Source organism: Empidonax traillii, unplaced genomic scaffold (genome assembly GCF_003031625.1).
Source record: "Empidonax traillii isolate 1590-97213 ecotype Southwest subspecies unplaced genomic scaffold, ASM303162v1 scaffold52:size1600334, whole genome shotgun sequence".
NCBI lineage: Eukaryota > Metazoa > Chordata > Aves > Passeriformes > Tyrannidae > Empidonax > Empidonax traillii.
In genome coordinates, this window is record NW_020955245.1 from 1,581,924 (window position 1) to 1,589,843 (window position 7,920).

Here is a 7,920-nt window from a genome sequence, read left to right on the forward strand (position 1 = left end):
GGAGCGCAGCGGAGTTCCCGGCGGGCCGGCCGCCTCCGCGCCCTCCCTCCTCCCTCCTCCTCCTCCCATCCCTCCCTCTCTCTCCCTCCCTCCCTCGGCGGCGCGTTTGGGAGGGAAGGAGGGGGTGGAAGCCGGGCCGGGGCGGCCAGCAGGCAATTTGCATGAGAGACAGACTGGGAATGAGCTGGAGTGGGCGCCTCTCCGCGCACACAGAGCGGGGCAGGAGGGGGAGGAGGAGGGAGCAGCCGCCGCCGCCGCCGCCGGGGAGAGGCGGCGAACTCCGGGCAAAGTTTGGAGCCGCGGGCCCGCGGCGCTGAGGGGGCGGCGGGGCGGGCGAGCTCCGCGCCGGGCAGGGCCGGGCCGGGCCGGGCCGGGCCGGGCCGGGCAGGGCCAGCGCCGCCCGGGGCCGGGCTGAGGCGGGAGGGAGCCGAGTGCGGGGCCGGCGGGCGCTGCCGGCGGCGCCAGCATGTCCTCCATCCTGCCCTTCACCCCTCCCATCGTCAAGCGGCTCCTGGGCTGGAAGAAAGGCGAGCAGAACGGGCAGGAGGAGAAATGGTGCGAGAAGGCGGTGAAGAGCCTGGTGAAGAAGCTGAAGAAGACGGGGCAGCTGGACGAGCTGGAGAAGGCGATCACCACGCAGAACATCAACACCAAGTGCATCACCATCCCCAGGTACCGAACAGGGCAGCCCCGCCCGGGGGTCCCCGCGGGTCCCGGCTCAGCCCCCGAGGGACCCCTCGTGCTCCGGCACGGCCCGGGGAGGGTTGTTTTGCTTCCCAGCCCCGCGGCTTCGTGCCCTGTTAGCCCTCCCCTGCCTGCTCGACACGCAGTTAACCCCCTCCAAAAAATAAAACAACTGGCTACAGAATTGAATTACTGGCTAGTAACGAGAGAGGGGAGAAACTCCAGCCGAGATGGAAAAAAAAAAAAAAGAAAGTTGGGAGCGCAGTGTGTGATACACTCACCGCGGGCACTCTCATTGTCAAAACTTTCGGCGTGTTCTCAAGTGCTGTTGCATTAAGATTTTTTTTAGTGGTTGTTGTTCTATCGGGAAAGCGGTTTTGTTTGGGCTGCGTGGCTTCTTGAGTGTTATCGAGCCAGATCCTCCTCTGAAGAGGCGATTTAGAGCCCTGCTCTGCTTATGTTTTCAAATTACTTTTAAAGTCGTGAATGCAAATGGCAGAGCTGGAGGGGATTGTTTGGAGTGCAAAATAAAAAATAAAAAAAAAAAAAAAACAACAAAAAAACCCCCCAAAAAACACTCCACCATGTGAGGGCGAGTATAACTGATTTCCCCCCCCCACCACCACCACTTTTTGAATTAACATAGATTTTATTTTTAGCCTCCATTCTGAGCTCGACCTACAAATCATAAAGGACGTGTATATAACTATCCCATCTAAGAATAATTTCCCAAGTAACTTTCAAATGGCTGCCCACAAGTGGTGTTTTATTGCTGCAGATTGTTGATTTCTGTGAGCTCAGCCAGATGACTGCTGGGTCTGTTCCTGATTGTTGTTGGAGAGTACTTTTTTTTTTTTTTTTTTTTTTTTTTTTTTTTAAACAAAGGCCAAAGTTCATCCCAAATATTTGAATGCTGCATAATTGTGTGCTTCTGCGTGAGAAGATATCTGTTTGTGTGTGTGTATTCATGCTTCTCTCTGGCGCAAACAAATGTATGCTTTCTTGGTTGTCAGAATGATTTAATATGCAGGAGCTGATACAAAGCAGCATCTGTTGCATGAAAAAGTGAAGCAAGCAGCTTAGAAATGTGGATGTTTGGAACTCCTCAAATTTTCTTCCAACAACTGTAGTGATTTCTTTTTATTTTTTTTTTTTTTTAAGGAAAAATATAGTCTCCTTATCTTTTTGGTGGTGAATGACTGTGGCTGAGATTTTGGCCAGTAATGCAAATGCAGCTCTCAGCCTTTGTTAGAGTTGCTCAGGCTTCGCCTACTTGAAGCAGAAATCAAAACCTGTGGAGCCCCCACACAGTACGAATGCACTGAAACCTGTTTTTTTAAAATTCTTGGTGAGCAGAGTGCTTTCCACATAGATAATTCCTTGTTTATACCACTTCCCTGAAACGCTTACCATTTCAAAAGGAGAAAATTGCTTGAGCAGCCCTGCTGCTGTGACCTGGGTATTGTGTGTGGCTGCTGCTGACCCGTTAGGGAGCAGGGCATGAAGCCCCTTGGAACTTCTGTTACTTGGGAAACAAGGTGCTTTAAGATAAGGGAGGATATTTTATGATTTAAAGGAAGCAAAGAGTTGGGTTAAATACGATGCTTTAATTAAAAAAAAAAAATAAAAAAATTAAAGGTTGAAAATAGCTAACAACACAAACAGATATCACAAGTCATGACTATTCTCACCTGCAGAGGTTGTTCTGGCTGCTCTTGCTGAATGTCTCTCTCTCCCAGACCTTGCTGTCTGTGCAGAAATTGAAACATTTCGTGCTCATTTGTGACACGGAGCCCTGGATCCTGCAGATCTTAAACCTTGGTGTGGGGGAAGCATCGTCCTGTCCTGGTGGGAGCTCCTTAATGCCTCGGCACAAGTTTTTTAAGCGCAGCTTCGTGTGTGTTTTGATTGGTGTTTAGTGTGTGTGTCACAGAGATGCAGAGGAGCCTGGGGAGGTTGGTCTGTGCTGAGGTGTTCATATCTATAGATCAGAGATTGGGGAATGGTGTGGAAATGTGGAACAGCCTGTCTGGAAGTCAGAGCTGGAGCTCTGAGCAGGCCTTGTGACTTTAAGAGCTGTGCCTTTTCCTCTGCACAGCACTGCTTGTCCTAATGTATCTGTGAATCTGATTACTGTGTCACTTGAAATTAATGTTTGCAAGACAATTTTAGTGTGCTTTTAGTTTGCTGTTTGTTTGCTAATTTTATTTGATAATTCCACGTGGCATTTTACTACTTACTCAAATAAGTATGTTGGGAGGGGGGGAAAAGAGGGGGAAAAAAAACATCATTAAAGATTAGCTCATGTTGTGCATTGTCTGTAATGCATCAGTAGACTGAATTACAGTGGAGCCATGCCAGTGATGACTCTGGCCCAGCAGGAACAGGGTAAGTCCAAAATTAGCTGTTGTGCCCATGAGACGAGGCAAGTTTCAGATGTAAAAGTGCTTGAGCTTTGCAGAAACGCTGCTCCTGGGAATAAGGGCTACCCAGCAAATTCCTGGAGTGATCAGGTGAGCGTTGTTTTAAGAAAGAACAAGAAAAAAAGAATAATTTTTGCTGTCGGGCTAAGGAATTAGAATATCAAATTTATTCTCGCTGTCATTTTTATCTCCTGGGAACTGGAAATGTACCTACTGCTTACTATCCCCTGACAGATTATTAATCAATCACTGGTTTATTTGCTTGTGTGTTTGTCCAGCACATGTTGTTTTCCAAACACCCCGTTTCTGAGATGATATGACTGACACCACAGGCCCCAGGTTTTCCACTGGCAGAACCTGTGGCAAACAGCAAAAGGCTGGAGAGGCCTTCAGGGATTTCAGTGTGACACTCTCCTGGCAGGAGATTCCCTTCTTGTTTTTGCTGCTGGAGCAGGGAGTAATTTCCACCTGAAAAACTTGTCCCAGGCCATCTGATGGTTGCTGGTGCTGGGCAGGATGGCTCCTGCAGAGGACTTTCCCTCCACCCTCATCTGGGACACAGCTGCCACAGGGGCCTTTGAACCTCTCTGCTCTGAGCTGGTGGGCTTTGGTGGCAACCCAGTGAGTCGTAGCCAGCTGGGTCTGCCTGGCAACGAGATATTTTTTCGTACTTTATTGGGTGATAAAGCTGAAAACGCTCATTCTTTTGCCCATTCAGGTACATCCTTTGTAGCAGCTGCACTGATCTTGAAAGCCCAGCTTTCAGGAGGGGCATTTTTGTCACTTTTCCTGTGCCCTGACAGCGAGTGTGTGTGTGCAAGTCTGAGTTATGGTGAGTGTTTCATTCAACCTGTACTGCAGAAACCAGAACATGTGATGGGCACTCAGTAATTTCTAAAAGCTGTCCAGTGTCTATAGTCTTGCTGATGTGGGATGAGACAGTAAGTGCTTTGTTTCGGGAGCTTGAGTGCTGCTGAACATATTAAGACATAAATCTCACGATAGTTTGTAATATATTTTCATATGCATGTTTTTCTTTTCAACTTATTGCTGTCTTTATTTGTTTTGGTATCAGCAGTGGTTTTAGGGGAGCCAGGATTCTTGTATGTAAGGAACAGCTTCTTTTAAGTGGTGGCGTTTTTTTTTAATTTAGAAAATAGTTTGGAGGAGAGGTGGGTGTTATTTCTTGTGGAACTCATCTGATAAGGAGAGAATGTACCAATTGAAATGGAAACAGGGCACATTTGCTTCTTAGAAGTGGCTGAACAAGGTATATGTTCCTTAAATGATTTACATTTTGGTGGGGAAAACCAGGGATAATACATAAGGAACATAATAAAGAAGGATCATGATACACAAGGATAATACATAAAGATTTTAAGAACATCCTGGATATAAGCACAGAATATATTCAAGAGTTACTCATGTTCTTTGCTTTGCATTGATAGCAGTAAATATGAAAACTGAGTATATTTTAAGTGTTAGTGACTGTCTGCAAGACCCTCAAGTATACGTTGTGATTTCACACCGTGGTGTGATTTTGGGGGTTGTTGGATTTGATGATCCTTGTTGGTCCCTTCCAGCTTGGAATATTCTGTGTTTCTGCGTTCTTCTTTTGAGACTGCTGCCCATCTGGTTTCATTAATAAGCAAAGGGGGTATATATATACATATATATTCATGTCAATTTTAAACTACCTTGTTTGCAGTTAGGCCTGTCCTCGTACAGGAGGAGCTTTAATGTTGCACGGACTTGTTTGGGAGTGGAGCACTGGAGATGGGCCCAGCACAGCCCCCGTGAACACACCCACTCTGGCTGCCACTGTGCTGGTTTGCTCCCTATTTACTGGTAATTTGACAGCTGCAAACCCCTGTCCACTGCCCTCTGCAGTGACCTAGCTTTATGGGCAGGTTTTCCAGCCCTGGCCTAACCTTTGTGCTGCTCCAGTCCCCGCAGGAGCTGCTGTGGCTGTGGCAGTGACAGCTCAGGGTGCCCAGCTCCACACACCCGTTTGGAACCAGCTTTTGTGCCCTTGGGTGGGCTTTGCAGGTCGGGTCTGAAGGTGGAAACACCGTAAGTGCCCAAAGGCCTTGGCTCAGGGGACTTTGTGCCTCTCACCTCGTCCTCCTCGCATTAAAACCTGTAGTAAAACTCCCCTCTTGACACGAAAAACAGCACAGCAGTGTTTATACAGAGCACTGTGGGCTAAGGGGAAGAGATGTATTTTGCATTTGTTGAGATGCTTTCAGATATTCGTATCTCTGCCTTTTTTCCTTCTCCCCTTTCTCAAGAGACTAAAATAGTCAAAATAGCTTCTGCAAGGACTCGTGATATTCTCATTATATTGTGTAGTAAGTGTTGGATCAGTGTGAAGTAAAATGTTTAAAATGGTTGCTTAACTCTTATAGTATTAGGAAAAAGACCTTGAATATTGCAGTCATTTAAATATAATGAGAAATAAATGCAAAAAATTGATGAAATAAAGAAATACACACTGTACTGGATTATCACATCAGGGATCCAATTAAAACGAGTTCTTCTAATAAATATTGGTTTAATAATGTAAACTTGTGATTGCTGTATTATTACAACAAAAATAAAATTAACAAGATTTAATGGACTGAGCAGCCATTAATTTTCACTTGTTAATTTATTAGGAGCTTCTAATGCTGTTAGATGCACAGTAATGCCATTATCCTGCATGAACTACTTGATGAAATAAATAGGGCCAAGCAGTGCTTGAGTTAAATTGAAATCTAATTTTATTCCCAAATTATCTTTTTCTGTTGTTTAGGGTTTGGGGGTTTTTTTATTACTGTTTTTTAGTTTTCCTCTATTGAGTGCAATTAAATTTTCAGGGATGGGATGCAGCACTCTCTTCCAGTAAGGCTTATGAATAGTCCTAATTAACTTTTGTCCTTGTCTGCCTCGATGTGTTGTGTAAAAAGCCTTTTCCAGTCCCAGGCTGCTTGATTGGCAGCGAAGGGAGAGATGGGAGAGAGGAGAATAAAGGCAGGGCAGAGGTTCTTGTGCAGACACTGCAGTTCCAGCAGGTTGACTCCACCAAGTTCAGCAAATGTTTGCTAATTCCATTAGGACCAAAGACGAGGAAATTGATAATAATTGGGCTCTTGTCACTGATAGTGCAGCTGAGGAGACAATAATGTGGGAATTGTCGCAGTTAATACTGGTTTTAAAAGCGTTTTGAAGCCTTTTAGACTTGATCCACCTTTGTTCACACATCTCTCTTTGCCATCACTTGGGTGAGCAGGGAAGTTTGATTGTGTTCTGTTCCAAACACAGCACAAAGCCACAGCTCTTTCTGTGGCAAAGATCTGATCCTTCAGAAGCAGAGATTACAAAAGGGGGCAGAAATAAACTACTCTGTGCATGGTTATTAAAAAAACCCCCAACAAACAAAGCCAAGGGCAACCCTTGCCTTCAGAAGAGCCAAGCCAGGTAAGATATGATAAAATAATAACACCCTGCTTTTTAGGGGATCACCCAGGAGGAGTCATCTGAACTCCAGTAGGAAAACTTCACTGTCAGCTAAGGAGCCTGTTAAACCTCATCTAGATTTGTTCATTCAGCAGCAAGGTGGGTTTCTCTGTCCCACATGGCTGTGCGTGGTGCAGGGAGACTTGTGATGTGTCAGGAGGAGTCGTTGCTAACCTCATGAAGGAACATGCTTAAAAATCCAGTAAGACCTGCCTGTTAGAAAAATAACCTGTGCAAGTCTAGGAAAGGTGAATTGGTGATCTTGATGAATTTTTGTGTGCCACCAGAAACACCTTTCCAGCTCACTCGCTGCTCAGCACTGAGGTTGGGAGGGCAAAGAAGCTGCAGGTTTCAGGTGGTGCAGCTGTGCTGGGCGTGCCCACCTTGTCCTGGAGCAGCTGCACCCTCAGCACAGGTGGGCTCTGCCCCATGAACGGGAGCATCTGCTCCTCCACCTCCAGAGGGATAAGCATCAGCTTCGGAAAAGTGAGGGTGTGAATCCTGGAGAGAAGATCGCAGGGGATGAGGTGTCAGGAGATGAGGTGTGAAGACACTGATCCATCTCCCTGGGACTCTTGCTCCCTCCAGGCTTCGGGATCCTCAGGAAGGAAAAAGTCTCAGAGTCAGGGTAGCAGGTAAACCATCCTTAGCAAACTTGCTGATTTGCAGCTGAAAATCTCAGTAAGCTTTTCCTCACAAAGTGTGTCATAGGAAAGGCCAGAGTTTATCTTTGAGCTGGTGACGTTCATTAACCATAACACAATCTCTTCTGAAAAAGGAAGTCAAAACAGAAATTTCCTCCTTTGTGGTGAAGCTGCAGCCAGCACTGGTTGAGTGATGGATGCTGATACAGACTCTCCTTTATCACAAAAACAGAGGAGAAAATTTGTCCTTCCTGCTCTTGTTGCTTGAATATGAAAAGAGATATTCACTTACTCTTCACAAATGTAGAACAGGTAAAGTTCACAAAAATATTGGGCTTAGGGGAAGACATCTGTGGCACTGAGAATGCTTCTGTGTTGAATGTGAAACTGTTGTTGTTTTATCTATTTAACAGCTAAAAAAAATCCTCTTTGCCTCCATAACTGGATTTTCAGTGTTGCTGTGTGGGAAGACGAAGACCCAACTACAAGCACCTTTAATTTTGTTGTTCTCAGGAAGACCAGATGTGGTTGTTTTCATAGGGATACAAAGTCTGTGGTTTCCATACATATGGAACTTCACAGAAAGGTCCTTTTTGTTGTTTGTCGGACAAATTGTTGTTCCCCTTGACTCAGATGCGTGCAGGGTTTGTAACACACGTGTAACAGTATCT

The 7,920-nt window shown here is 45.8% G+C and overlaps 1 pseudogene; it reads left to right on the plus strand.

Moving 5' to 3' along the window:
- Positions 1-411: 411 nt before the first annotated feature.
- Positions 412-3,840, plus strand: LOC114055293 (annotated as a pseudogene).
- Positions 3,841-7,920: the final 4,080 nt, after the last annotated feature.